At 40.2% G+C, this 27,379-nt stretch overlaps 1 long non-coding RNA gene across 2 annotated transcripts in view; it reads right to left on the reverse strand.

Annotated features, from left to right (window-relative positions):
• Positions 1 to 27,379, reverse strand: part of LOC126075769 (uncharacterized) — a 99,067-nt gene that overhangs the window by 14,691 nt on the left and 56,997 nt on the right. The window contains exon 1 of one of the 2 annotated variants that reach the window (XR_007517261.1): positions 21,148 to 21,442. The exons of the other annotated variant lie outside the window; for it this stretch is intronic. This is a non-coding gene — a long non-coding RNA (uncharacterized LOC126075769). Of the gene's footprint in view, positions 1 to 21,147; positions 21,443 to 27,379 lie in introns of those variants that run through there. 2 annotated transcript variants of the gene reach the window in all.

Raw genomic sequence — 27,379 nt, forward strand, 5'->3', positions numbered from 1 at the left:
GAGTCGGAATCTACTTGACAGCTGCTAACGACAACAGTCTCTTACCCCGGGGACTACAAGGAAAGGTGCTGAGAGTTGTAAAGGAGGAGGCCCTTAATAAGTTGCAATGACAAGTAAGCCTTCATGAAGCTCTACAGTTCAAATGTGCACAAGCTGGGTAATCCAAGAAAAAGTTAAAAGTTGGTAGTGTTCCCAAGCACCCACCAGAAGCAAACATAAATCCCTGCTGGAAGAACCCACCATCACACAGAGTCTTAAAGAATGCTCACAGATAATTTTCCAAAGAAAATAAGCAGCTCACAGTCATCAGGAAACAAAGTACTGGAGCAAGAACCAGCAGAAATTACAGAAAGTAGAAACAGTTTTCCAAACTTCTAATCCCAGAATTATCGGATACAGATTACAAAATGACTATGCTTTCTCCATTAAATAAAAGTCAAGCTTGAAAATACATCCACATGATAAGAAACTATATGGAATGACAAAGCAGATTTGAAAAACAATAAAATAAAACCTCAAGAACTAATAAACATAATAATCAAAATTAAAACTAAATGGGTGGGTGTTATGGATTGAATTGCGTCACCCCAAAATATGACTTAATATCCTAATCCCTATACTTGTGGATATAATCCCATTTGGGAATAGGGTTTCCTTTATTATGTTACTGAGGCCATATCAGTGTAGGGTGTGTCCTAAACCTAACCACTTCTGAGCTATAAAAAGAGCGGATTAGACACAGAAGCAAGCACAGATGGAGGGAGGGGGAAGAGGAGAGAGACAGATGATGTATGAAGATCGCCAAAGGAATTGAGGAATGCTGAGGCTACAGAAGCTGAGACAAACATCTTCCCCCAGAACCGACAGAAAGATATCCTTCCCCGATGGCCCTGAATTCAGGCTTCTAGCATTCTACACTGTGAAAAAATAAATTTCTGTTTCTTAAAGCTCCCTGCTTGTAGTATTTCTGTTACGGCAACACTAAGTAACTAAGACAATGGAATTAACAACATATTAGGCATAGCTGAAAAAAAAAATTACTAAAATGTAGGCTAAGGCAGAAGAAATGGCCTACAAGGAAGCACAGAGAAGCAAAGAGATGCAAGTAAGAAAAGTTAAAAGAAATGGAGGACAGATTGAAAAAGTAACATGCCTCTAATCAGAGTTCCAGAAGGAAAAAGGAATGAGAATGGGGCAATATTTGAAGAGATAACAGCTGAGAATTTTCCCCAGTAATGAAAGATACCAATCACAAATTCAAGAAGTCCAATGAATTCCAAGTAAGATAAACAGTGGACTTTGTGAATGTATTACATATTTGAAAATGTTTTAATTTAAATAATTTTTTTAAAAATATACCAGTTTGGGGAGAGGACAGGGTGAGAAATCGTCTATAAAGACATTTGCATATTATGTGAGCTGTTTGGATTAAATTTACCTTTGCAAGTTAAACTTCTACATCAAAAAGTACATTGGAAATATACTAAAATAGCATATCAATATGCTCATTTAATATTTTAAAATTAGTTATCCAAATTTCCTTTACATCTATCTGTAAGTTAAATATCATTGGAGCATAGATTATGTGATGTTATCATTTTCTAAAAAAAATTACGTATTGGCCATCAAACCTGCCAGCTAAGTACTTTTTTAATCAGAATTTAACTTCAACCACAGAAACATAATTGAAGCAGGAACCTGAACTGAAGTGAACCCGAATCAAAAATGTGAAATGAACTGTACTAATCTGCAGAAAATACAAAGGAAACCAAAACCAAAATTGGAAATAATTGTTTACAGAACCAAAATTTTCTCAAAAATAATTCGCTTGTGTCTGGTTTTATTTTTTCCTCCTAAGAAATTACATTTTTTCAATACTTAAGTATATTATCCAACAACATAGTGTGCACTTATAAGTGACAAGTTAGATCGTAAATAAGATGGCCCCTCCCCTTTCCTCTTCAGAAACTCTTATCCAACCCAGTTTCAGCAACAAACTGAAAACCAGAGTTCAGAGAACCAGGCATTAAAGGGAAGTTCCCAGAGAAGCTAGGAAAACAAAGTGAACCCAGTTAAAACCCAGTGCCGTCAAGTCGTTTCCGACTCATAGCGACCCTATTGGACAGAGTAGAACTGCTCCATAGAGTTTCCAAGGAGCGCCCGGAGGATTTGAACTGCCGACCCCAAAGTGAGAAAACCACAAAAAAGGGGCTAGCTCCTGGCCATATTCTGAGGTGAAGAGGGATCTGAAAACTGGGAGAAGAAAAGAATGAGAAAGCTATTTTTTTTTTCCATTACTTTTCTCTCCTCATGATCTTCTCTTTTCCTCCTTCTCTCTTTTGTTCAGATCATCTTTTTTTTCCTATACTTCTTTTGCCTCTTGTTTACGTATCTTTGTCTTCTAGATCTACTACCATTTGTCTTACTCTCCCATTGTCTTCTCTCTTCCCTTTTATACCGTTTCCTTTCTCCTCTTTTTTATATTGTTTTTCCCTTTCTCTGATTCCTGTTATTTTCTTTTCCAACCTTTCCCTTTTCTCCCTCTTTACTTTCGATTATCTGATCTCATTACCCACCAAAAGCAGAGGATGTTTACAATCCTACAAAACAGATGTTAAAATATTTACTTATTTTCTTTATCCAGTATGATGATATATATTGTTCATAATATTTGGGGGGAAATGTTATTTTTATGTTTATCAGGACTTTTTGTTAAATGCTTTTTCCATTTGCAAAGCACATTTTAGAAACATTGGAAATAAATTTAAAATTCGTAATGGTGGTAGATTTTAAGATAATTGTGATATTTCTCACCATCACAGCCAGCCTCCAACATGACCCACAATGATCCTTGTCTCTTGGCATCTATTCTCTCATGTAGTCCCCTCCCACATTGAATTAGGGTTGGTTTGTGTGGCCAGTAGAACATGGAAGAAGTGATGGTGTGTGATTCCTGAGGTTAGGTCATAAAAAAACACTTTCACTTCCACATTGCTCATTTGTATCACTTGCTCTGGGGGGAATCAACCATGTTGTAAAGACACTCAAACAACCCTATGGAGTGACACACATGGCAGAGAACTAAGGCTTTCTACCAACAACCAATTTGCCAGCCATATGAGTGAACCATCTTGTAAGCAGGTCCTCCAGGCCCAGTCAAACCTTCAGATGACTGAGGCCATGGTCAACATCTTCACTGCAACCTCATGAGAGACCCCCAATCACAGTCACCCAGACAAGCTACTCCCTAATCCCTCACAGAAACTTTAAGCAATGATAAATGTTATTAATGTTTTAAGCCACTAAGTTTTAGGGTAATTTGTTGTGCAGAAATAGATGACCAATATACTTACTGCACTTTTTTGGAGACAAAACAAAAACATTTTGTTCATGGATAAATACATGAAAACACTTCTTTCTTTACTCTGATGAGGAACAAATATGCATGCACCAATTCCAGAATGGAAATTTCAAAAAATTCCTGGAACTTTCTTTTATGTATTCATTTTAATTCAACGACGCCATTATGGATTGAATTGTGTCCCCCCAAAATAAGCATTGACCTCCTGTTCCCTATACTTATGGGAAACAGAAATTTTTGTTATGTTAATGATGTCACACCAGAGTAGGGTGGGTTTTAAACCCAATCGCTTCTAAGTAATGAAAATAATAGAACAGGCACAGAGACACACATCGGGGAAGACGTCATATAAAGAAGGACACACGGTAGATACATCTACAAACCCAGGAACTCTAAGGATTGCCAGCTACTAGAAGCTGAAATAGACAGAGAAGGGTCTCCCCCTAGAGACATGCCCTGAATGGCCTCCTGAACTGTGAGCAAATATCCTGTTTTTTAAAGCCATCTATTTGTGGTATTTCTGTTACTGCAGCACTAGGTAACCAAGATGTGCTTTTATTATTTTTCTCATATGGGGGTGGGAAATGTACATAAAATAAAACTAATAATTTTTATGTTTAACAGGTCAAATTACATTGTAAAACAAGACCTCTATGGACACATATAATTGACAAATAACCACCACCAGTTGCTATCAAGTCCATTATTACTCATGGTGACCCCATGTGTCATCATCCCCCAAAAACCAAAGCAAAAAGGTACGAAGTAGAAAAAAGTTCCACCTTCCTAAAACAATGCATTTAAACCTGAAATATCTTCTTTTAATTATCTATAATATAGACCTAATGAATATTTTTGGTTTTGTTCTCTTTTCAAATATATATTCCCTATATGTAATTATGGAGCCCTGGTGGAGCAGTGGTTAAGAGCTCAGCTGCTAACCAAAAGGTCAGCAGTTTGAATCCACCAGCCACTCTGTGGAAACCCTATGGGGTGGTTCTGCTCTGTCCTATAGGGTCGCTATGGGTCAGAATCGACTTAACAGCAACAGGTTTAGTTTAGTTTTGGTTATTTGTGATTATGTCATAAAATAAATATTAAATCCTACTAAATCTTATAGATTCCTATCTAGCTTCTACCACTGAATTTATCTCTTAAATTAAATTTTAAAAAGTGAGCCCATCCTTCTAATGACCCAAGAATGTAATCTAATAATGCTATTAACCTAAAACTAATATGGAATACCAAAACATTCCTTCAAACCAAAACTGAACTCTAATATTATATCATTTAATTGAATCTCTAGATTCACTCTGAGGGCAGAGAGGCTATGATCGTGAATTTTTTCTTGCAAAATATCTTGATGAGTACAAAGTGATCATCATTCACATCATTCAAAATTAAGATGAGGATTTTGAAGAGCCCTGGTGCTGCAGTGGTTAAGTGCTCAGCTGCAAACTGAAAGGTCAGCAGTTGGAACCCACCAGCTGTTCCATGGGATAAAGATGTGGCAATCTGCTTCTGTAAAGATTTACAGCCTTGGGAATGCTGTGGGGTAGGTCTACTATGTCCTATAGGATCACTATGAGTTGGTATCAACCCAATGGCACACAACAATATGAGGATTTTAAAAATCCTACAGATTAGATACTGAGTGAAATTCATTAGGTGATTTAACAAAGATTTCGTGAGCTCTGATTATATGCCAGCTATTGTCCTGTTGTTGTTAGGTGCCATCAAGTTGGTTCCAACTCCTAGTGACCTTATGTACAATAGAACGAAACACTGCCTGCTTCTGAGCCATAGTCACAGTCGTTGTTAAGCATCAGCACATTGTTGCAGCCACTGTGTCAATCCATCTCATTGACAATCTTCTTTTTTGCTGATCCTCTACTTTACCAAGTATGATGTCCTTCTCCAGGCATTGAACCTGCCTGATAACATGTCCAAAATATGTGAAATGTAATCTCGCCATCCTTGCTTCTAAGGAGCATTCTGGTTGTACTTCTTCCAAGACAGATTTGTTAATTCTTTTGCCAGTCCAGTATATTCAATATTCTTCGCCAACACCACAATTCAAAGGCATCTATTCTTCTTTGGTGTTCTTTGTTCATTGTCTAGCTTTCACATACATATGAGGCAATTGAAAACACCATGGCTTGGGTCAGGTGTACCTTAGTCTTCAAGGTGACAGCTTTGCTTTTTAACACTTTAAAGAGGGCCTTTTTTTTTTTTTTTTTGCAGCTGATTTGCCCAATGCAATGCATCATTTGACTTCTTGACTGCCACTTCCCTGGAAGTTGATTGTGAATACAAGTAAAAATGAAATCCTTGACAACTTCATTCTTTTCTCCGTTTATCATGATGTTGCTCATTGGTCCCATTGTGAGGATTTTTGTTTTCTTTCTGTTGAGGTGTAATCCATACTGAAGGCTGTGGTCTTTGATCTTCGTCAGTAAGTGCTTCAAGTCCTCTTTGCTCTCAGCAAGCAAGGTTGTGTCATCTGCATAATGCAGGTTGTTAATGAGTTTTCCTCCAATCCTGATGCCCCGTTCTTCTTCATACGGTCTAGTTCCTCTGATTATTTGCTCAGCATAGACATTGAACAAGTATGGTGAAAGGATACAACCCTGATGCACACCTTTCCTGACTTTAAACTATGTAGTATCCCCTTGTTCTGTTCGAACAACTGCCTCTGATCCGTGCACATGTTCCTCATGAGCACAATTAAGTGTTCTGGCATTCCCATTCTTCGCAATATTATCCATAATTTGTTATGATCCACACAGTCGAATGCCTTTGCATAGCCAATAAAACACAGGTAAACATCTTTCTGGTATTCTCTGCTTTTAGCCAGGATCCACCTGACATCAGCAATGATATCCCTGGTTCCATGTCCTCTTCTGAATCTGGCTTGAATTTTTGGCAGTTCCCTGTCAATGTACTGCTGCAGCCACTTTTGAATGATCTTCAGCAAAATTTAGTTGCATGTGATATTAATGATATTTTTAGATAATTTCTGTATTTGGTTGGAACACCTTTCTTGGGAATAGGCATGAATATGGATCTCTTCCAGTCGGTTGGCCAGGAAGCTGTCTTCCAAATTTCTTGGCATAGATAAGTGAGTACTTCCAGTGCTGCATCCATTTGTTAAAACATCTCAATTGGTATTCCATCAATTCCCGGAGCCTTGTTTTTCACCAATGCCTTCCATGCAGCATGGACTTCTTCCTTCAGCACCATCAGTTGCTGATCATATGCTATCTCCTGAAATTGTTCTAGAGCTGGAGAAACAGTACTGAAAAGGGCACATGGCTCTACATTGAATGGTTGGCAGACAGATCACAAACAAGTTTAAAAAAATAAAAGAACAGGATCATTTCAGATAGTGATAAGTGTTGTGAAGAAAATCCAAAGGGTGATGTACAGAGGAAAACTTTATATAAGGTGGTCAGGGAAGATGTGGCTCAGGAGGTGATGTAATCTGAAACCTTGGGTCAGAGTGTTCCGGTCACAGGAAATATCCAATGCACATTAAATTATTTCTTTAGTAATATACCATTATTATTTTTATGCCCATAAAAGCCTAAGGTAGACTGTGAATCATGGTCAAATATATTTCTACCCTTTTGCCCATTGGTTTACATGGCGGTCCTCTAGGTTTGATCCTAGGACAGACATGATGATAGCTGCAAAAAAAGTCCAATATGTTGATCTACCTTCATTTGTACCTTAGCAACTTTGACTAATGAAGAGTTGTTTGGTAATATTAGACACTATTTTGGTCCTGAATTTATCCCTCATTTTTAGGCATTTTGAATTAATTTTGAATATTTAAAAAAATTAATTTTGTTGAATGCTTACAAAAATGTTAAGATTAAGAACTTAATGTTCTTTGCTATTCTATTAAGGAATCAGTTTTCCAGTTTATACCTGAAAACCTGTTATTCCATCAGCCAGCCTCTTAAATTAGCACTATTTTGATGTCTGGCCAGTTCAAAGACTGCAAAAGTGATGATGATGGCTAGTGTCTACAGTCATGTTTCTGAAGCCTCTGCCGAGAATTCCCCCACTCTGCCATGGTTCCCTGCCCCCACAGCCTGCCAAGCCATGGCTTCTAATTGCAGTTTGGCCTGACCACGCTGCAGTCCTAACCGCAGTTTGAATTTGGTGCCAGAATCCCATGCACACAGGAACCAGGATTTTGGAGCATGCACAGGACCTGAAGAGCTGTGTCCTCAATCTGTCCTTGGACCTGAATATCACTGACATGATTCAACATCCAGACCTCCAAATGTGCACATGGGAGGGCTAAGGGCAGAGAGTTCCGGGGACCAAACACAACCCCCAGACGCCACTGGAAATAAAAAGTTCCCTAACCTCCTCAGACAGGGAGCACGTGGTCTTTTGGCTTCTAAGCCCCATGTTGCTCCTTGTTCACGCAAACAAATTTCCACCTTCTGTTTCCCTTGCTGCTGGTGGTGTGGCATCCGTCTTATTTCAATCGGCTAATAGGACAGGAAAAGAACCCTCGTTTGGTTACATTTCCAAGTACCTGTCCACGAAGCAGTTTAAGACTATGACAGTAGTTTCCCACTGATGATAGCAGTACTACACGGTAGTGCCATCAGGGCTCTTTACTCTCCAAGTTCTTATCAGGGTATTTTCCCCACAATTTCAAAAAATTCCTAAAAGCTTGTTTCAGAGGCTTTTTTCTGCCTCCACCCTCTTAGGTCCCCACAAGTTAACTCTGTTCTGCCCAGTTGATCCAGACACAAAGCCCAGCCCTCACACAAGTTTCTTTAAAAAAAAAAAAAAAAACCTTGCACCAAATATTTAGTCAGTTTAGTAATTTCAGCAAAGATTTGTGCAAGCGGGTGGAAAGGAAGAGTCAAGAAGATGCAAGCGGCTTTCTACCCTCCCATTGGCTCCAACCACTCTCTCCCTACCCTCCCCTGACTCTCTTCAAAGTTACTGCCAAATTGCTTCCTTTGTCTCAAAAACATTCCGCCCACACCCAAGCCCCTCAGGGGCTCTCTTCTACTCTCCAAGTTCTTATCGGGGTATTTTTCAAAGTAAATACATTTTCCTTTCTGAGAGGAATTCTGGTGCCAACTGTTAATGAAATAGCATTTCTCCTGCTTATTACACATGATGCCCCAATTTTGATATCGGAGCCACTTTCAGTGTGTTAAAATAGATGGCAGGAGATTTCATAGATTTCAGAGCTTGGTAAGCCTAACTTTTACCAAAAATAAAATAGTTGAAAAACAAAGTGGGGCCACAGGGAGGGATGCATAGAATGGTGGAACTAATAAGTGGTTTTCCACATTTGCTCAAAGGGGGCTGTTGATCTGTGTGGTTTGTCACCACAGGCTTCCAAAGCCAAGTTACATAAAAGAACAGCCTCTTTCACTTTCTAAAGATTGTATCTTGCTGCAAACTGTGACCATGGATAATAAGCTTTTGATACATTTTGTTAGCTTGCATGATATAACCATAGGGTTTGGCTTTTTCTAGTCCTACCCTTTTAATTGAGGGATTGCCACATACAATATGACATCACAAATTCCTTAGTTTCATTATAAACAGCTACTACTTTAACCACTTAGGATAGGTTGTGAAGGCTGCTTTTCTGAAAGCCACAGAAATGTTCTAAATATAGAGTAGCTTACTGAAACAGCAGGAGTTAGTACCTTCAGGATATTTTCTTTATATGATGTAGTGAAATTTGATTCCTTTTAAATTGACAACTAAATATAAGTAAAGGAAAAGCTGACTGTCACTTTTTATGGAAACATTTATTGGAGATCTTAGGTTTCACATCATTACATGTTCCTTGGCTCAGTTGATAATGGGCATGTAAACTGTATTATGCAATTGAAAGGGGTATAATTTTCACATAATTGGGAGTGTGATCATTATCCAAACATTTGTGCATAATTATTATAAACAAACGCCCTTAGAATCAATTCATCTGGATCTGTGTTTCCATGATCAAGCTCCTTACTACCCTTTCTTGACCCCTGCTTGGTAATTTATTCTGATTCACTTTAATCACATTTTATCATCACAGTGCTTCTTAATAAGACAGTCAATTCTTGCCTTCTCTCTCCAATGAAATGCTATTTCAATCATCTGATTTTCACAGCTGTGACTCTCTTCATGTACCCGCTCCATATGAATAAGACTCCCAGAGAAGGTCATAGAATCCAATCTGACTAGTGCATGTCCAAAAAATAAGGTAACATTTAAAATGTATAAGATATGCTTTTGAGAAATACACCACAGATTTATTTTTGGTGGAGTGGAGTGTTCACTCAAACTGACACCTGGCAATATGTGCAAGGAAGATATGCTAATTATGAGAGGCCATGTTTTTAAGAAGCCTGAGGGCCAATTGCAATACACTGAGTATTGTTATGGCGTAGTGGTTAAGTGCTATGGCTGCAAACCAAGAGGTCGGCAGTTCAAATCTTCCAGGCACTCCTTGGAAACCCTATGGGGCAGTTCTACTCTGTTCCAGAGGGTCGCTATGAGTCGGAATCAACTCTACCGCAGTGGGTTTGGTTTTTGGTTTTGGAGTATTGTTAAGATGTGAATTTCATTCTATTAAATGGGTGATTATTAAATACCTACTATGTACAACCACCTCTTGTCTGTCTGTTTGTAGTACTGTGGTGGCTTGTGTGTTGCTGTGATGCTGGAAGCTTTGCCACTGGTATTTTAAATACCAACAGGGTTACCCATGGTGAACAGGTTTCAGAGGAGCTTCCAGACTAGGAAGAAGGACCTGGAGATCTACTTCTAAAAAAAAACTGGCCAGTGAAAACCTTATGAATAGCAGTGGAACGTTGTCCAGTACAGGATCAGCTAGCAAAAAAGAGAAAGATATTCAATGAGATGGATTGACACAGTGGCTCGGACAATGGGTTCAAACATAACAACGATTGTGAGGACTGGGCAGTGTTTCATTCTGTTGTACACAGGGTTGCTAGGAGTCAGAACTGACTCGGCGGCACCTAACAACAACAATAACAATGTACAAGGTATCATCAGAATCATTTAGATGAGTTAAACAGTTCTTGGATGGTGCAAACAGTTGATGTACTCAGCTGCTAACAGAAAGGTTGGAGGTTTGAGTCCACCCAGAAGTATCTCAGAACAAAGTCCTGATAATTCACTTCTGAGAAATCAGCCAGTGAAAAGCCTGTGGAGCACAGATCTTCTCTGATACACGTGGGGTCACCATGAGTCAGATTGAACTCTACAACAACTAGTACTGGTACTTCCCTCACGAACTTATATCATCACTGAGGATGGAGAGGATAGCGGTTGTGAAAATGATCCTGGCTAATATTTACTGAGTGTTTACCATGTGCCAGATGCTCCACTTGCATTATCTTATGTAATCTTCATGACAACCCAGAGACGCAAAGGCTATTATTAGCCCCGTTTTGCCTCCTTCCAGACTCACTCCCTGACAACATCTACAAGGAAAGCAGCTCTGTGGAGTAGAAAAGATATTTAGCATGTTCATTTTATCCCAGAGATTTCAATGATCCCATATTCTAAAATTGTCAAGCTTTGATTTTCAGCCATAGTCCCCTATTTTATGGGCATAGTTCCCAATGTCTTCAATGGGGGTCAGTGTCACACACCAAGACTACTATGGTATTGGTAGGAAGAAGTCTTTATGGAATTTAATATCCAAATAAAGGTTTTCAAAGTTGATTTAGGTCTTCATTAGGCAAACATTGGCAACACAGAGAATATTAGGTCTTATTCAATTGATCCATTTCCAACATTTGTTACTGAAGACATTTATAATTTTTGGATGGGGACATGAAAATAATATTGACACATGATTTAAAAACCAAGAAAAACAAGATTTAAGAAGAAATAAGCCCTGGCAACAGAAAATAATACAAGTAAACAAGGCTAGTAGCATTTACCACATACCCCAGCCTCAACAATTTCCTTTTTCTAAGCATTTCCACCTATAACAAAACCAAAACCGCTGCTACATCTTAATAACTTCGTACCTTCCCCTTTCCTTCCCCCCTCCCTCCCCCTAAAGAGCAACCCACACGGATGGTTGTATGGATCAGCAACGTTTGTGGCATCCTGTGGGTATACAGTTCAACGTTTTTCCTATACAGAGCTAAGGAAGAGGCTAACAGGTGTTCCCTGGTTAACCTAGCCCTTACCTGTGCAGTGCCACTTCCAAATAGGATGAGAGGCAGACCCAACTAGGGTGGATGGGAGGCAAGAGATCTTTGGGCCTCAGACAGATCAGTATTTAGGTCTGGACTCTTATGTGACCTTGGGTAAATCGAAATGCCCTCTGCCTGAGTTTCCTCACAAACGAAACCTAGACAATGCTTACCCCATAAGGTTGTCACGCAGATTAAACGAACTTTGTCTAAAAAGCATAGTGCCACAGATATAGTAAACATTCAAAAAGCAGTAACTATCAGACTACCCCACCAGCCTCGTCTTGTATATATTTTTCCCTCTCTTAAATACTTCTTCCAGTTCCCTGTGATTGTAGGACAACATCATGGGGTCTTTCCTTTCCAGTTCACACTGCCTTTTCAGGGTCCTTCCTATCCCACCCCTCCCCCCGCCCGCCTTATGTCAAAACAACCTATCCTCATACTCCCAGCTAATCTGATCCCAGCCATAGGGGTTACCTCCCTCTTCTCTTTTGCATTTTATCTTTAATAATAGTCTCTGATAGCACAGTGGTTAAAGCACTCAGTTGCTACCCAAAAGATTGGCTGTCTCAATTCACCAGCTGTTTTGCAGGAGAAAGATGTGGCAGTCTGCTTCCGAAAGATTATAGCTTTGGAAACCCTATGGAGCAGTTCTACTCTGTCCTATAGGGTCACTTTGACAGCAGCGGGTTTGATATTGGTTCAGGAGTCCTGGTGGGAAAAGTGGTTTGCAATCAGCTGGTAACCTAAAGGTTGGCTGCTCAAACCCATCTAGTGGCTCCACGGAAGAAGAGCTTGGCAAACCCCTTACATAAAGATTATAGCCAAGAAAACCCTCTGGATCAGTTCTACTCTGTACTACATGGAGATGCCATGAATCGGAATCAACTCAACAGTACCATGTTTGTTTTTACTATTCGTTTAGCCCCTGACAGTTTACAGGGCACCATCACAGCTGAGCTCTCCTCATATTCCTATGAGAAGGGCAGGGCAGGTATTATTTCTCCTCATTTTACATAAAGAAACCAACAATTCAAGCAATGAAGGAATTTGTCCAAAGTCACACTGAGAGAGAAAAAGGGCCAAGTAGAAGTTTGATACCAGGTTTTCTTCCTTGAGATCCCTTTCTCTTTTCCACTATTGATTTATTCGACAAATACTTGTTGAGTGCCAACTTTGCACCTGACATGATTCTAGAGCTTAGAATATCAGAGACCAAAAGAATGTTTCTGCTTTCATGGACCTTCCATTTTAATTATGAAGCCAACAGCCTCCAGGCACCATTTCCAATCCCCAACTTGTAAGCAGAGTAACGTGAGCCACCTCCCCTTCTAACTGGCGTCTCCAGGTGTTTTTTAGGCAATTGTCCAACTTCCTACCCAAGATAAGAAAAACAAGAGGCTGGGGTCTGCAGACCACAGAACCAGTTAAGACCAAATCTGGCCCACCTGACATGCGCAGAACTATGAACCCCTTCCTCTGGGTGACCCCGGAACTTTTCTCCCACCAAACAGAACCAAACTTTAGCAGCCCAAGATTGGGGGAAAACTTTCAGAAACGAAGGGTCCAAGCTTAAGATCCAGTTTCAGAGACCGCGCCCCGCCCCCCCCCCCCCCGTTGGAACTGAGCAAGCGCAGACGACAGAACTGCCCCAAGAATGCCTTTTCAGGCCAGATCAATCAACGAACTTGCTCCTTCCCACCAGGACCCTTCCTCGATTCTTGCCTTTGGTAAAAACTGTTTCAGTCATTGTTGAGGGAGCCATCTTGGAGACGTAAGTCCTGATGTGAGCCTTTGCTTGGCCAACCAAATAAAGTTTAATCTTTTGCTTTCACCCATTTTGTGTCTCTATGGCCACGCCAAGCGAGACCTGAGATCCCCTGTAACAATTACAATCGATTTGTCTAAAGTAAGTCAACTATTGTTTGCCATCAAGTCAATTCCAACACAAAGTGGCCCCACGTGACAGAGTGGTACTGCTCCATAGAGCTTCCTAGGCTGTAATCCTTACGGGAGCAGATCACCAGATCTTTTCTCCCACAGAGGAGATGGTAGGTTCAAACCGATGACCTTTCTGTTAGCATCTGAGTGCTTAACCATTGTGCCACCAGGGCTTCTCAAATTAGTTTTTACATATTAACAAATAAATGACTTATAATATCAAAGCTGTAAGTGATATGAAAAAATAATAAAGCAGAACAAGGGAACAATTAGAAAGTGACTGGATGGGGGTGAAAGGGGAGGCTCTTTCAGACAAGATCGCCAAGGAAGACTTCTCTGAGATGACATTTGAGCAGAGACCTGAGTAAAGTGAGGGAGTGAGCCATGTGCATATCCATGGACAGAGCATTCCAGGCAGAGGGAACGGCAAGAACAAAGGCCCTGAGATGGGTGTATGCTTGGCGGGTTTAAGGAACAACATGTCCCCTGAACATTAACTTAACTGGCTGTTATTAGGTGTTGTTTGAAAGAAGCATTCTGTGGTCCAATAACATTAGGAGCCTCTGGGTAAAGCAGAACTTCCAAGAGCCTCTAATATACATTCTGTGAACCTTCCTAAGTGAGTTACAGTGTACAGTATTGCACAATGTTATTCAACCATGGAAACTTTTCTTCAAAGAGCACCTCAGGGCATTAGTATTCCATGGAGCTGGAAAATGCTGCACCACACCCGGCTATTACTGGAAAGAGGAAGTTGGGTTAGGAACTAGAACTTCGAGAAAGAAGACATCCTCAGAGGCACAAAAATGTTAACGAGCATGGCCTACTCCACTTATTCCCCGGAGTGAACGGACAGCCAATCCTGTTTTTGTCAACCATCTGAAGCTCTTCTTGGCCCCTATTTCCTGTCTGGACCTCTGGTGTTTTCCATGATTTAACCCTGCTTAGCTAGTTACAAGGTCTGCTGACCTTCCTTAGTGTTCTCATTTGGGGAAATGGAGCAGGACAGGACAGGAATACATAGAAGTCTGCTTAGATAATGCTTCTCCTCGGGTTGGAGGTGGGGACAGGGCAGGGGTGACTTCCATTGCCCCCAGTTAGATGTGCAGTTGGCGGGCTCCCCTACAGCCTAGAGCAAGAATTCAGCTCAGGTTGTGTTGTACGTGCTCTTAGCTCTGGCTGCCATGAACACACCCAGAAGCAATACAGCTGCACACAGGTGGGGGATGCTGCAAGAGGAAGACTCCCACTTGGCAGGAAAACTGCCAGCTGTTAAGAACGATGATCACTGCCTGGCTCAGGAAGAATTCCCAAGCCCTCTGTGAGCTGTGAAATCAGGAAGTGAATGGGAAGCAGCTGGAGTGGACCAGGCAGAGTGGATGGCCCAGAAGCAAGCAAGAAAGAGCCAGGCAATGACCAGACCCCAGAGAACAAAGCAGAGTTCAGCTGGACCTGTTTCAGCAGAGGAGACCATGAGGGGTGAGCAGCTGGTCCCTGAGTTTTTACCCTGAAGGCCTGGATGTTGTCGTACCAGGAGAGTGTCCATCACAGCAGGAGTCAACTGTTGGCTTTTATTAAAGGTAAATGCTCAAAATAGAAGTTAATTTCAAGTGTTGCTTAATCCTAAAAGACATAAAATTTAAGTGATCAAGTGTAAGTACTAAATGAATTCTTTCTTTCAGGACTTTCAAAGGAATCCTGCAAAAGATCTGGCTAAGAGCTTGACCACAGATTAACAAATACATCCTAGATAAAAATGAAAATTTCTTCATTGTGATGCCTTGTCATGGGATAAAAAGGTGGATTCAGGGCTACCACCCACATACAACTGAGAAATTCTCCTGAAAGCAGTAAATGCCCAATCCCCCAGGCCAGAATTTCTACGCATTTCCTCTTCACATGACATAACAGATGAAATTAAAGACTAATGACTCTTGGAACTTTTACTAAATGTTGAGGGCTTGCTGGGCATCAGACATTTCACATTTTACATACAGCATTTTTAAGGTTTGCATGAAACTAGCATTACTATGCCATTTTTCTGACGAAAAACTAGGGTTCTGAAAGGTTAAATAACCTGCCAATGCCAAAAATAAAGTGGTTGATCTGGGATGCAGAACCAGTTCTCTCCAACTTCAAAGGTCAGACTCTTTCTCCTATCCCACACTGTGTATATTATCACTAAAGACATGAAGTACAGGAGATCATTAGATTTCTTCCTAGCACACCCATCCATACACCAGTGAGATTAAATACATTTATTTTAGTGTCTTCATCAGATGTTGGGAAGATCAGCAAATATTTGCATAGTGCTTTGAAAGAATGAGGTAGAAAATGCTAGATTAAAAAAAAAAAGATTATTGTGTCTGAGATAGATCAGACATAAACTTGGGCTGGCTCAGCTGCTCAAAGTCACCCATGTGTCAGTGGCTTTGGGCCCTTGGTGAAGCAGCCAGGTTGGAGTTCTGCAAGTGGCGTTAAAGGTGATTGCACAGTCATAGTCATTACCCTGCCAGTTTCTGGGAAACTTGGTGTTCTTCTCTCTCTTCGCTATTCCTCTAGCTGCCTTAAAAGGTTAGCTTGCAGAAAATCCTTACAGAAGCAAGATAAATATGCAGTCAAAAGCTATTAAATTGAACTCTGAAGGGTCTGTGTGAAATCCTCCTGGGTAACCTTTTTTCTGCTCTCTTCACCATGCCTTCCTTAGAGCCAAATGTCACCCACATTCTTAACTAAAGACGAACTAAGTCCTTCCTGTTCATTTTGCTTTAGAAATAATAACCCAGTGCCCAGTGCCGTCGAGTCTATTCATTTGTTCTATTCATAAACCTACTACGTGGCAGTAACATATTACCACAAAAAAGGAAGAGGATTTTGGTCCCCATAAAACAATCAGCCCTTGGGGTTGCTTGTGCATTTTGTCCTTATTGGTGAGATTGTGCATGTGCACACTTTTCATTTGTATACCATAACATCAAAGAAGCATCAAAAGAAGATGGAAGGAATACACAGAGCCATTATACCAAAAAGAGTTAGTCAATGTTCAGCCATTTCAAGAGGTGGCATATGATCAGGAACCGATGGTACTGAAGGAAGAAGTCCAAGCTGCTCTGAAGGCATTGGCAAAAAACAAGGCTCCAGGAATTGATGGAATATTGATTGAGATGTTTCAACAAACAGATGCAGCGCTGGAGGTGCTCACTTGTCTATGCCAAGAAATATGGAAGACAGGTTCCTGGCCAACTGACTAGAAGAGATCCATATTTATGCCTATTCCCAAGAAAGGTGATCCAACCGAATGTGGAAATTATAGAACAATATCATTAATATCACACGCAAGCAAAATTTTGCTGAAGATCATTCAAAAACGGCTGCAGCAGTATATCAAAAGGGAACTGCCAGAAATTCAGGCTGGTTTTAGTAGAGGACATGGAACCAAGGATATCATTGCTGATGTCAGATGGGTCCTGGCTGAAAGCAGAGAATGCCAGAAGGGTGTTTACCTGTGTTTTATTGACTATGCAAATGCATTCGACTGTGTGGATCATAACAAACTATGGATGACACTGCGAAGAATGGGAATTCCAGAACACTTAATTGTGCTCATGAGGAAACTTTACATAGATCAAGAGGCAGTTGTTCGGATGGAACAAGGGGATACTGAGTGGTTTAAAGTTAAGAAAGGTGTGCATCAGGGTTGTATCCTTTCACCATACCTATTCAATCTGTATGCTGAGCAAATAATCCGAGAAGCTGGAGTATATGAAGAAGAACGGGGCATCAGGATTGGAGGAAGACTCATTAACAACCTGCGTTATGCAGATGACACAACCTTGCTTGCTGAAAGTGAAGAGGACTTGAAGCACTTACTGATGAAGATCAAAGACCACAGCCTTCAGTATGGATTACACCTCAACAGAAGGAAAACAAAAATCCTCACTACTGGACCAATGAGCAACATCATGATAAACGGAGAAAAGATTGAAGTTGTCAAGGACTTCATTTTACTTGGATCCACAGTCAACAGCCATGGAAGCAGCAGTCAAGAAAGCAAAAGACGCGTTGCCTTGGACAAATCTGCTGCAGAGGACCTCTTAAGGTGCACCTGACCCAAGCCATGGTATTTTCAATCACATCATATGCATGTGAAAGCTGGACAATGAATAAGGAAGACCAAAGAAGAGCTGACGCCTTTGAATTGTGGTGTTGGAGAAGAATATTGAATACACCATGGACTGCCAAAAGAACAAACAAATCTGTCTTGGAAGGAGTGCGGCCAGAATACTCCTTAGAAGGCAGGATGGCAAGACTGCGTCTTATATACTTTGTCAATGTTATCAGAAGGGATCAGTCCCTGGAGAAGGACATCATGCTTGTCAGAGTACAGGGTCAGCGGAAAAGAGGAAGACCCTCAATGAGGTGGAATGACACAGTGGCTGCAACAATGAGGTCAGGCATAACAGTGATTGCAAGGATGGCTCAGGACCGGGCAGTGTTTCGTTCTGTTGTGCATAGGGTCGCTAGGAGTCGAAACCGACTCAACGGCACCTAACAACAACCAAAACAATACCATAACGATATATACACCCCGAGCTGAAAGTAATATTTAAACTCTTGACTGCAATGATAACTTGACTAGTATATAATTCACATAATTCCTCAGGGTTGCCTCGATAATCTAACTTCTGAGAACAAGAAGGGTCTGTGTAGAAGAAACACAAAAGAGAAAACATGCTTTATATAATAAGCACACCGGTATTCATGATCATAGCTTAGAAAGAGTAAATTATTATAAAAATATTTTCCAATAGTTTTTGTCTCCATTCCCATATACCCTTTATACCCATAGATTGAAAATATCTACAACAGAAAGAGAAATTGAAGGACAAAGTAATTCATTTGCATAAAACCACTGAGAAAGTTAATAACAGTCTGGAATCTAGATCTATCAACATTAAAGCGACTGCATAAAAATTCCTTTGTAGTAAGATGACCTTTAATTTTTAGTGGCTTTGTAGCCATTCTTGTAATCATTCAAGGTCAAATACAAAAAGATAAAAGGAGGGGGGAAGCTTGCCATGTTTGCAATAAAGTGGCAAATTTCTTTTCGATCTTTTCCCTACCTCATTATTAACAAACTAAAACCAAATCTTTTACAACCTAGTTCTCTGTAACTAGTATCCCTGGTGGTGCCGTGGTTAAGTGCTTGGCTGCTAACTGACAGGTCAGCAGTTTGAGCCCATCAACGGCTCCACAAGAGAAAGATGTTGCAGCCTGCTTCTGTAAAAGACTACAGCCTTGGAAACCCTATGGGGCAGTTCTACTCTGTCCTATAGGGTCGCTATGAGTCAGAATCGACTCAACGGCAAAGAGTAGGGTTTGGTGTATTCACTCTTAACTTGCCTACCACCTGATTTATTTGCAACTTCAAATAATTTATTTTAGCATTTGTACCCAAAACAGCAACCATTTTGTGCATAAGTAGAGTTACTTAGTGGTATAATCTCAGGGACGGCAGAATAACTTCCCTTTGTTACTGATACTCTGAAATTCCACTACTAAAAATGCATTTTTAGTGAAGATAGTGTCTCCTATTAAAACAAAAATGTTCAGCTATTACCAATGAATAACACTGTAGCATGACTCAAAATCACCTGGAGGGCTTTAATATATTATTAAAACACGGATTGCTGGCCCCCACGCCCAAAGTTTCCAGTTCTTCTAGGGTAGGGTCCCAAAATTCACATTCCTAATAAGCTCCCAGAAGATACTGATGCTCTTGGTCCAGTGACCACCCTTTGGAGAACTTAGTATATATTAGTTCTGCAGAGCTGGTGAGACGATACCACAGCTGATCCAGAACAGGTTCAATCAGGAGGAAAGAAGGATATAAGCCTGGCATAGGACTTGATGCAAGGCTCGGAGCAGCAAAAAGAAATGCTTCATGAGAAGAAAAAGAAACAGAAGAAAGAATAGGAGACAGTACTCCCGCAAAAAAAATCACCGCTTACAATTTACCATTTGGATGCTTCAAAAAATGGCTTACCAGAAGGAAAATAACTTCCCTGGTGTTCAACTTGAAAATATTAACACTTTTCAGGGTTCAAACAAAACTGTATCTGTGCTTTGCTGAAAGGGGGCATTCCCAGGTTAAACTACCAGATGCCGTTGAGTCAATTCCAATTCATGGCAACCCCATATGTGTCAGAGTAGAACTGTGCTCCATAGAGTATTCAATGGCTGATTTTTCAGAAGTCCATTGCCAGGGCTTTCTCCTGAGGTGCCTCTGGGTAGATTCAAACCACCAGCCTTTCAGTTAGCAGCTGAGAGCATTAACTGTTTGTACCACCCAAAGACTCCCAAGATAAACTAAAAAAAAAAAAAAGCAATAACCAAACCCATTGCTGTTGAGTGGATTCCAACTCAGCTACCCTGCAGGACAGAGTAGAACTGCCCCATAGGGTTTCCAATGCTGTAATGTTTATAGAAGCAGACCACCGCATCTTTCTCCAGTGGAGCAGCTGGTGGGTTCAAAGTGTTGACCTTTCAGTTAGCAATGCTTAACCATTGCATCATACAGGCCCCTTCAGGTTAAACTAGGATAGATAAAATGGTAAATGTGTCCCAGTCAATGCTTAGATAATCAAAAGGTGAACAACTCTTTTTGAAATCATGTCTAGCTAATGTGCATACTCTGATGTCTTAAGTTCTCTCTCTCTCTACCTCTGCACCTCACTGTATCTCTCTGTCTTTTTCTTTCTTCCTTTTTTTTTAGTCCCAACTCCCCCTGCCTAATTTCTAGGTAAGACTCTTTCCTTGAATCTTACTTCACGCCTCTATAAACCACACAGTTATTTCCAGGGAAAAACCATTTAGGTTCTCACGTGTATTATTTGTATTTCTTTTTTTCTTAAAGGCTCTCAGAGGTCAAGAAAGAGCCGGTTTCTTTCTTTCTTTTTTTTTTTTTTTTTGAGACTCTCATTTCATTTAAAATGGAAGAAATACGCATAATGGGTTACAAAAATTATGTAAATATTAACACTTGGCAAAGTAATATTTTTAACACTCCCCCTCCCCCACACACATACTACAATGCAATCTTCACAAGGTAATTGCAGGATTTATTCTAAAATATTAACCCGTGACAACGTAATCCAATGACAAGATGTGCATTTAAAGGTATGCGATGCATCCCATCACCGAGATGCTAGGTATAACCACATTTGGAGACGATGCATCAAAAATCAAAATTTTATGTCATTTGTGAACATACGGTCTGAATACCCTCACGATATTACCTGGCAAAAACCAGTATGAAAATGTGATTTCTTCTGGAATACAGTAGAAAAAGGTAGATTTAGGATTTGGATTTCCTTTTTGACCACTCAAATCTCAGAAAAAGAGAGCTTAAGTCTAAATTCTTTTGAAAGTGTTGTCCCCATCAGAAAGAATTTAGGTATGCAGTTATTTCTCTCAATATATCTGTTTCCTAAGGCCGCCATTACAGAGTACCACAAATCGGTGTCTTATAAGAACAGAAATTTATTTTCTCACAGTTCTGGTGGTTAGGAGTCTGAAATCACAGTACTGACTTCTGAGGGCTCTGAGGAAGAATCTGTTCCCTACCTCTCTCCTAGCTTCCAGTGACTGCCAGCTGGCAATCCTTGGCATTCCTTGGCTTATAGGTCATTCCAATCTCTGCCTCCATCTTCACATGGCCATCTTCCCTCTGTGCCTCCATGTATCTTCTCTTTTATGAGGACACCATTCATATTGGGTTAGGATACATCCTACCCCAGTATAACCTTGTGTTAACTTAAATCATAACATCTTCAAAGACTGTTTCCAAATGAGGTCACATTTGCAGGTACCAATGCTTCAGACTTCAGCATATCTTCTTGATGGGGGGCATGATTCAATCCATAACACTGTCCAACCCAATAATTTAAATCCTGAAAACAAAGGAGGAAGCCTTTTACCATGCCAGCCTTATCAGTGGCAGAACACAGAAGTGTATTTATGTTATTCACTCATCTAATGTTATAGTAATAGTGAGCAGAAAACATTTAACTGGTCATCTTATATTATTAAAATACTACACAAAGATGGTTTAAAATAAACAGTCTATGGAGCAATTTTCTAAGGTGAAAAATTCTGCAAATTATTGTGGCTCCAGGTGATTTTGAGTATATTTTCCAGCAGATATATATACATGATTTCACCTGATCACACAAATTTAAGCCTCATTACTATGCAGTGATTACTTTGATTTTAAGATATGGTAAACACATTATTTTTCATACTGGCTTTAATATTGTCAGAGTTAACATTGTCACTACGTCTCTTTGTCTGTTTACAAAATGTATGGTTACTTTTCCCTTCGACCTTTCAGCTTTGCTAGAAATACTGGGCAACAGGAAAGAATGAGTTCATGACTCACCAACTTATTAGGCTATTCTTCACAGTGACTATAAAGGCTGCCGTCAGTCTCATTTTTATGGTTCTGATAAAGGAGGGTAACCTGCACAAAGAAGTTAGTTAAATGATCCAAAATGTCATTGCTCAACACTGGAGATGCATTAAATGGTAGCTCTATAATTGGAAAACAGGATATGAAGGTTTTAGGGGCTGGCCAGCCAGCTGGTATACCACTATAACAGGTAAAGGAAACATACAGTTCTTCTCTAAGTGAATCACAGGATTTATTTTCCAAATGCCTTTCTCTTTCTTTTTTTATTGGTTCATTTGCAGCTTTTATTTGCTTTAGCTTCTAGCTAAAACGTACTTTGCAATGACTGTGTCCTTTCTGCAAAATTATCAGTACAGCTTTCCAAAGGACAGCTTCTCTGCTTAGCAATATGAAGTAACGTTTGGAAACACTTTGGAAAGTTACACAGTTAATAAGATTACCATTAAATCAATAATACAATCAAATGCAAGAGACTCAAGTTCTATGCATTTCTCTCTTGTTATGTTGTTTTACATTCTGTGATCACATTGTTTGAAACAGTTATATAAACCACACAATATAAAGAAATTATACAAATTGAGATATTAATCATGGACAACAAAATGTGTTGGGGAATCAAAATCTATACTTAGGGGTTAAAGAGAAATTTTGTCAAAATGGCAAAATATGATGTTGATATATTATTTAAAAGATGTGCTGGCATATGAGGCATTGTTCTGCATTTAGTGATCATACCAACCATGAAGATACCTTATGAAATATATTTGATAGAATAAAAACTGAGACTCTGTAATAAAAGGAGTAAAATAATATTTATGTAAATACACCCAGATGTGAAAAGAAATGAACATATATTATCCATCTAAACCATAGGGTTAAAGAATAAATTGTTTATCCTTGAAAATGAAAAAAGCCTTGTTTTCAAAAAGTTGGGATAAAATTAAGTATTTACTATGGAAGAGAATGATCTTTGAGTAGGATAAAGTGTTCAGCTCAACATAGGTGTGAGTAAAATATACGTCAGTTATCTTGTGGCAGTAAGTATAATGAAATGAGGGACCAACTTCAACAAAAGAAAAAAAAAGAAGAAAAATAGGCCAAAGAAAGGATTGTGCTAAGAAGCCTTCTGAAACATCAAAAGATTTCCCCAGTCAACACAGCCAGGGGCCTCCCGGGGACAACTCTGAAACATTGCTTGTCAGAACCAAATTCTCCTCCGCTTCACATTTCAGGTGGGAGTCTTCAGTGGATAAATCTAATTTGCTAAAGTAAATCCTCACAATTAAACCGTGAAATACTGAAGACTCTTCACATCCAAGAAATCATTTCTGTATGTTTTCAAGAGTTCCCAGGAGACAACATAAAATTGTGAGATCCTCCTAACGATGCTCTTTTATTTCATGAGTCTCCCAAAAAATGGCTTAAGTGTGATTCCTACAGCATCACCCCCCGGTGGAATCCCCGATTCTGCCTCTTGATTTCTACAATTCAGCCATAGTTGAGAAAATCTAGGATGAAAATAATCCTAAAGCTGGGGCTTATAGTAATCATGGGTGCCTTGATCTTCAAGACAGTGTTATTAACAGGCCTTCCCAGATATTCGAGGAGAAAGGACCCCCTTCATACTCCTGGATTTTCAATCCCTCTCTCTTTTTTTTTCTAGGATTCAGCTTAATGGCACAATTTGCCCTACCCAAACCCCACTCCACCCAACCAGTGTCAGGCAGTTAGAAACTGCAGCACAGGAGTACTTTGGCTCATCCCTTGAAAAAGGAAGCATTTAAGCAAAAACAACTTTCTTATGGACCCCATCCCATTTCAAGGACCCTTTATTATCCATTGCATAATTATATCATGCTACTTCCACAAAGGAGGCAAATGGATGAATCCAGTAGAAACCTAATCAATACTTAAAAAAAAAAAAAATGTGAAATTATATTACATAAAAATGTAGCATTATTCCACCATAATTTTTTAATATAGTGATGCAGTATCATATAGACACCTCCCCTCTCAAAAAAATCCTTGAAGACATAAAATTTTTCATTCCTTCTAATAAAAATTATTTTACCCAGTTAGTTTAATACAATTTTTACTTATTTCTATTATGTGCCCAGCACTGCTATAGGCACCAGAGGAAAAAAATGAACATTACATGACTCTGTGCTAAAAGATGAAGTTTATTGATGGAGACAAGCAAGAAAATCAACGATAACCATACAGTGTAATAAATTCTATAACGGAGATACGCACAAGGAGTTGTGGGACTACACAGAGGACGAAAATTGAAAGATCGGGATGTACTCCCACTGAGTGCTTGTTATGGAACCCGGGAAGGGGGGTCCTCTCCCGGCGCGCTCACACTTGCCAGTAATCTGGACATGGGCCTTTGAGAAGAAGAAAGTAACTTTATTTGCAATGTACAGAGCAAAGAGCCAGAAGGAAGGTCCTCAGAGCCGACTCCCCAAATGGCGGGGAGGCAGGGCTTTCATGTGCTTAGGTAGCAAGATGTTGGCTGCGCAGGCGCACTGAGGAGGGTTTCCCCTGGGCAGAAGCACTGGGAGGCTCAAGGGCCAGGTTACAAACTTAAAGTGTACTGAAGAACAGGCGTCACATTCAGGTAGGCAAATGAAAGCCAAAGGGCTTCTATGCAGAGGGGACTACATGAGCAAAATCACCAAAGTGCCAAAGAGCACGGAACTTTGTGGGAACTGGAAACGGAAGAAATAATGGGAAAGAAGGCTGGAAAGAGACAAGAGTGGATGCTAAAGGATCCTGCATGCCATGTGAGAAGAATTAATATAACCATTTTTGGCATTAGGAAGTAGAAATACTAGTATCTAAAAGGAGGGATGAATTGAGGTAGGGCAAATCTAAGGCAGAGAAACCAGTCAGGATACTAAAGGCAATTATTCACCCAGGGACTTGCAATGGAGTTGCAGGATAGCAAGATGATCCAAAAGATAGAAAACATAGTCAACAAGACCTAAGGCTCAATTAGTTATGGAATTGGGGAGAAAGAGAGTCTAGGATTGACTTCCAAGTTTCTGGTTTGGGCACCTAAGAGAGAAAACAGAGGAGGGGCAGTAGGTTTGAGAGGAAAAAATGTGCAATTTGGAACAATTTGGAGTCCCCAGGTGTTGCAAACAGTTAATGCACTTGGCTGCCAACCGAAAGGTTGGGAATTCTAGTCCACCCAGAAGCACCTCAGAAGAAAGGCCTGGAAATCTACTTCTGAAAAATCAGCCATTGAAAACACTATGGAGCATAGTTCTACACTGACACTTATGGGGTTGCCATGAGTCAGAATTCAGGGCAACTGGTTTTTTGTTTTTTTTTGGTTTTTGGTGGGGGGTTTGAATTTGAGGTGCCTGTAAGACATCCAGGGGAAAGTGCCAGGAAAATGGCTGGAAATGTGAGCTCAGAACTCGGAGGACTTCTTAGTAAGAGGTACAGAACCTGGAACTGACTGTGTTCAAGATGATGGGCACTAAAGCCATAGGCATGGGTGAGATGGTCCAGAAAGAGTGTATATTAGAAGAACACCAAGAAGGTAATCTTGGAAATGCTAACAAAATAAAGTTTTCTTCAAGCTAATAAGTTTTGATTTCTCAAGTAGCAATACATGATTAATAAATAATAATCTAAGATTGCTTTAATATTTCATGTATTGGGTCTAGCACAGATGGTGGCTTCCTTGCTACAAAACTGTCCCTGGCTATGACAGTTACCACAAACCAATATCAAAGCTGCCTAGGGACTGTCAGTTCAAATACTACTGCAGCAGTATTTCAGGGGTTTCATACAACCGACAGTATGAAACATGACAAAACTAAAGCATTATTTGCCCTTTTTCCTCTGTTGAGATTTGCACTCATGATACAAAAGCAACAATGGACAAAACTACTGCCATTTTAGCACAAATCAAGCCAGTGACATTAACTATACTAGTAGGCATTGTATTCTTCACCATGAGGCATTCACAAGGGAAAAAATGCCACTTTCACTTAAGAATGTCCTTGACGAAGCAGGAAAAATTATTACTTTTTTTACATCTTGATCCTGGGGTACCGTATTTTTACCCAAATAACACGTGCCTTCTACATTTATTTGCCAACCTGCTGTGCAATGGATCACTTTTGTGTGTCCTTTCTCACTATGTTCTTGCAACTCTCACCTAAGTGACTGGGTGGGACTATGCAAATAGGGTAATTGTGGCCCACCAAGGTGATTGGTGAGTTTTGCCATCCTGCTAGGCTTGTGGTGAGCCATCCCAGAGGCGTGAGAGAGAGGATTCCATCACCGCCAAGGAAGAACAGCCAGGATCGGAGAGTGCATCTCCTGGACCAGGGATCCCCGCCTGCACTAGACCCAGAATCCTTGTGCTGAGAAGCTCCTGGAACCAGGAGACAGAGAAGAAAGCGGTGGCAGAGAAATGACAGCAGGAGATGGTGTGATGGGCTTCCCAGCCCACCGAGGGAGAAAGCTGAGAGCGCCTTTGGGCAGGAAGCTTGCTGGTAGAGTGTCTCTGGGCACTTACTGGGAGAGCTAAAAGAGCTTTGTAACACTTGTCTGAGCAGGGCAGAGGCTGAGGGCCAAGGAGGCATGCTTATGATGGCTGGGAAGAGGCTGTCCAGATGGAAAAACTGTGTCCTGAGTATTCCCGAACCTGAACTGCAAACTGTTACTTCCCTAATAAACCTCATAATCATGAGTATTGTCTGTGAGTTCTGTGTGGCCATTGCAATGAATTATTGAACCCAGCAGAGAAGTAGAGAGCACCTGGGGAGAGACATTTGGTGTTAGAATTGGTAAAGATGGCGGAGAGAGGAGGCATGTCTGACCTCTGCCTCACAGAATCAGCCTTGGGCTGTTGATCTTGATTCTCTGTCCCCCTTGTGAAGTTAGAGGAGATCAGACACCACCCCCACACCGTTTTTAGACAACCACTCCCTCCCCCTGCAATACATTTTCATAAGTGCTGCTACGCCAATTTTTTTTTTTTTTACATGTTGCTGTAAAAAAAAAAATTAACACGACTATGAAAATACCTCATGGGGGGAAGGAGCAGTTGGCAAACAACCATAGAAAGTGTGCGTTATTTATGTAAAAATACAGTATATTTTGTGTAATGAAATGTGAAGTACACATAAAGCACTTCTATATACGGAAGAAGTACAATGGGTGTCTTCGGAAAAAGTATTTGTCCAATTGTTTGAATTACAAGCTGAACTAGCTACTTTTTTTCATTTTCTACTTGAAAGAACAACCGACAGAAAAACTATGCTAATTCAAACATGGGTATTTGGCAGATATATTCTCAAAAAATGAATAAAGTGAGACTGTCACTTCAAAGAAAACAACTGATAGGATTTGTCAACAATGATA

This window comes from Elephas maximus, chromosome 4 (assembly GCF_024166365.1).
Source record: "Elephas maximus indicus isolate mEleMax1 chromosome 4, mEleMax1 primary haplotype, whole genome shotgun sequence".
NCBI lineage: Eukaryota > Metazoa > Chordata > Mammalia > Proboscidea > Elephantidae > Elephas > Elephas maximus.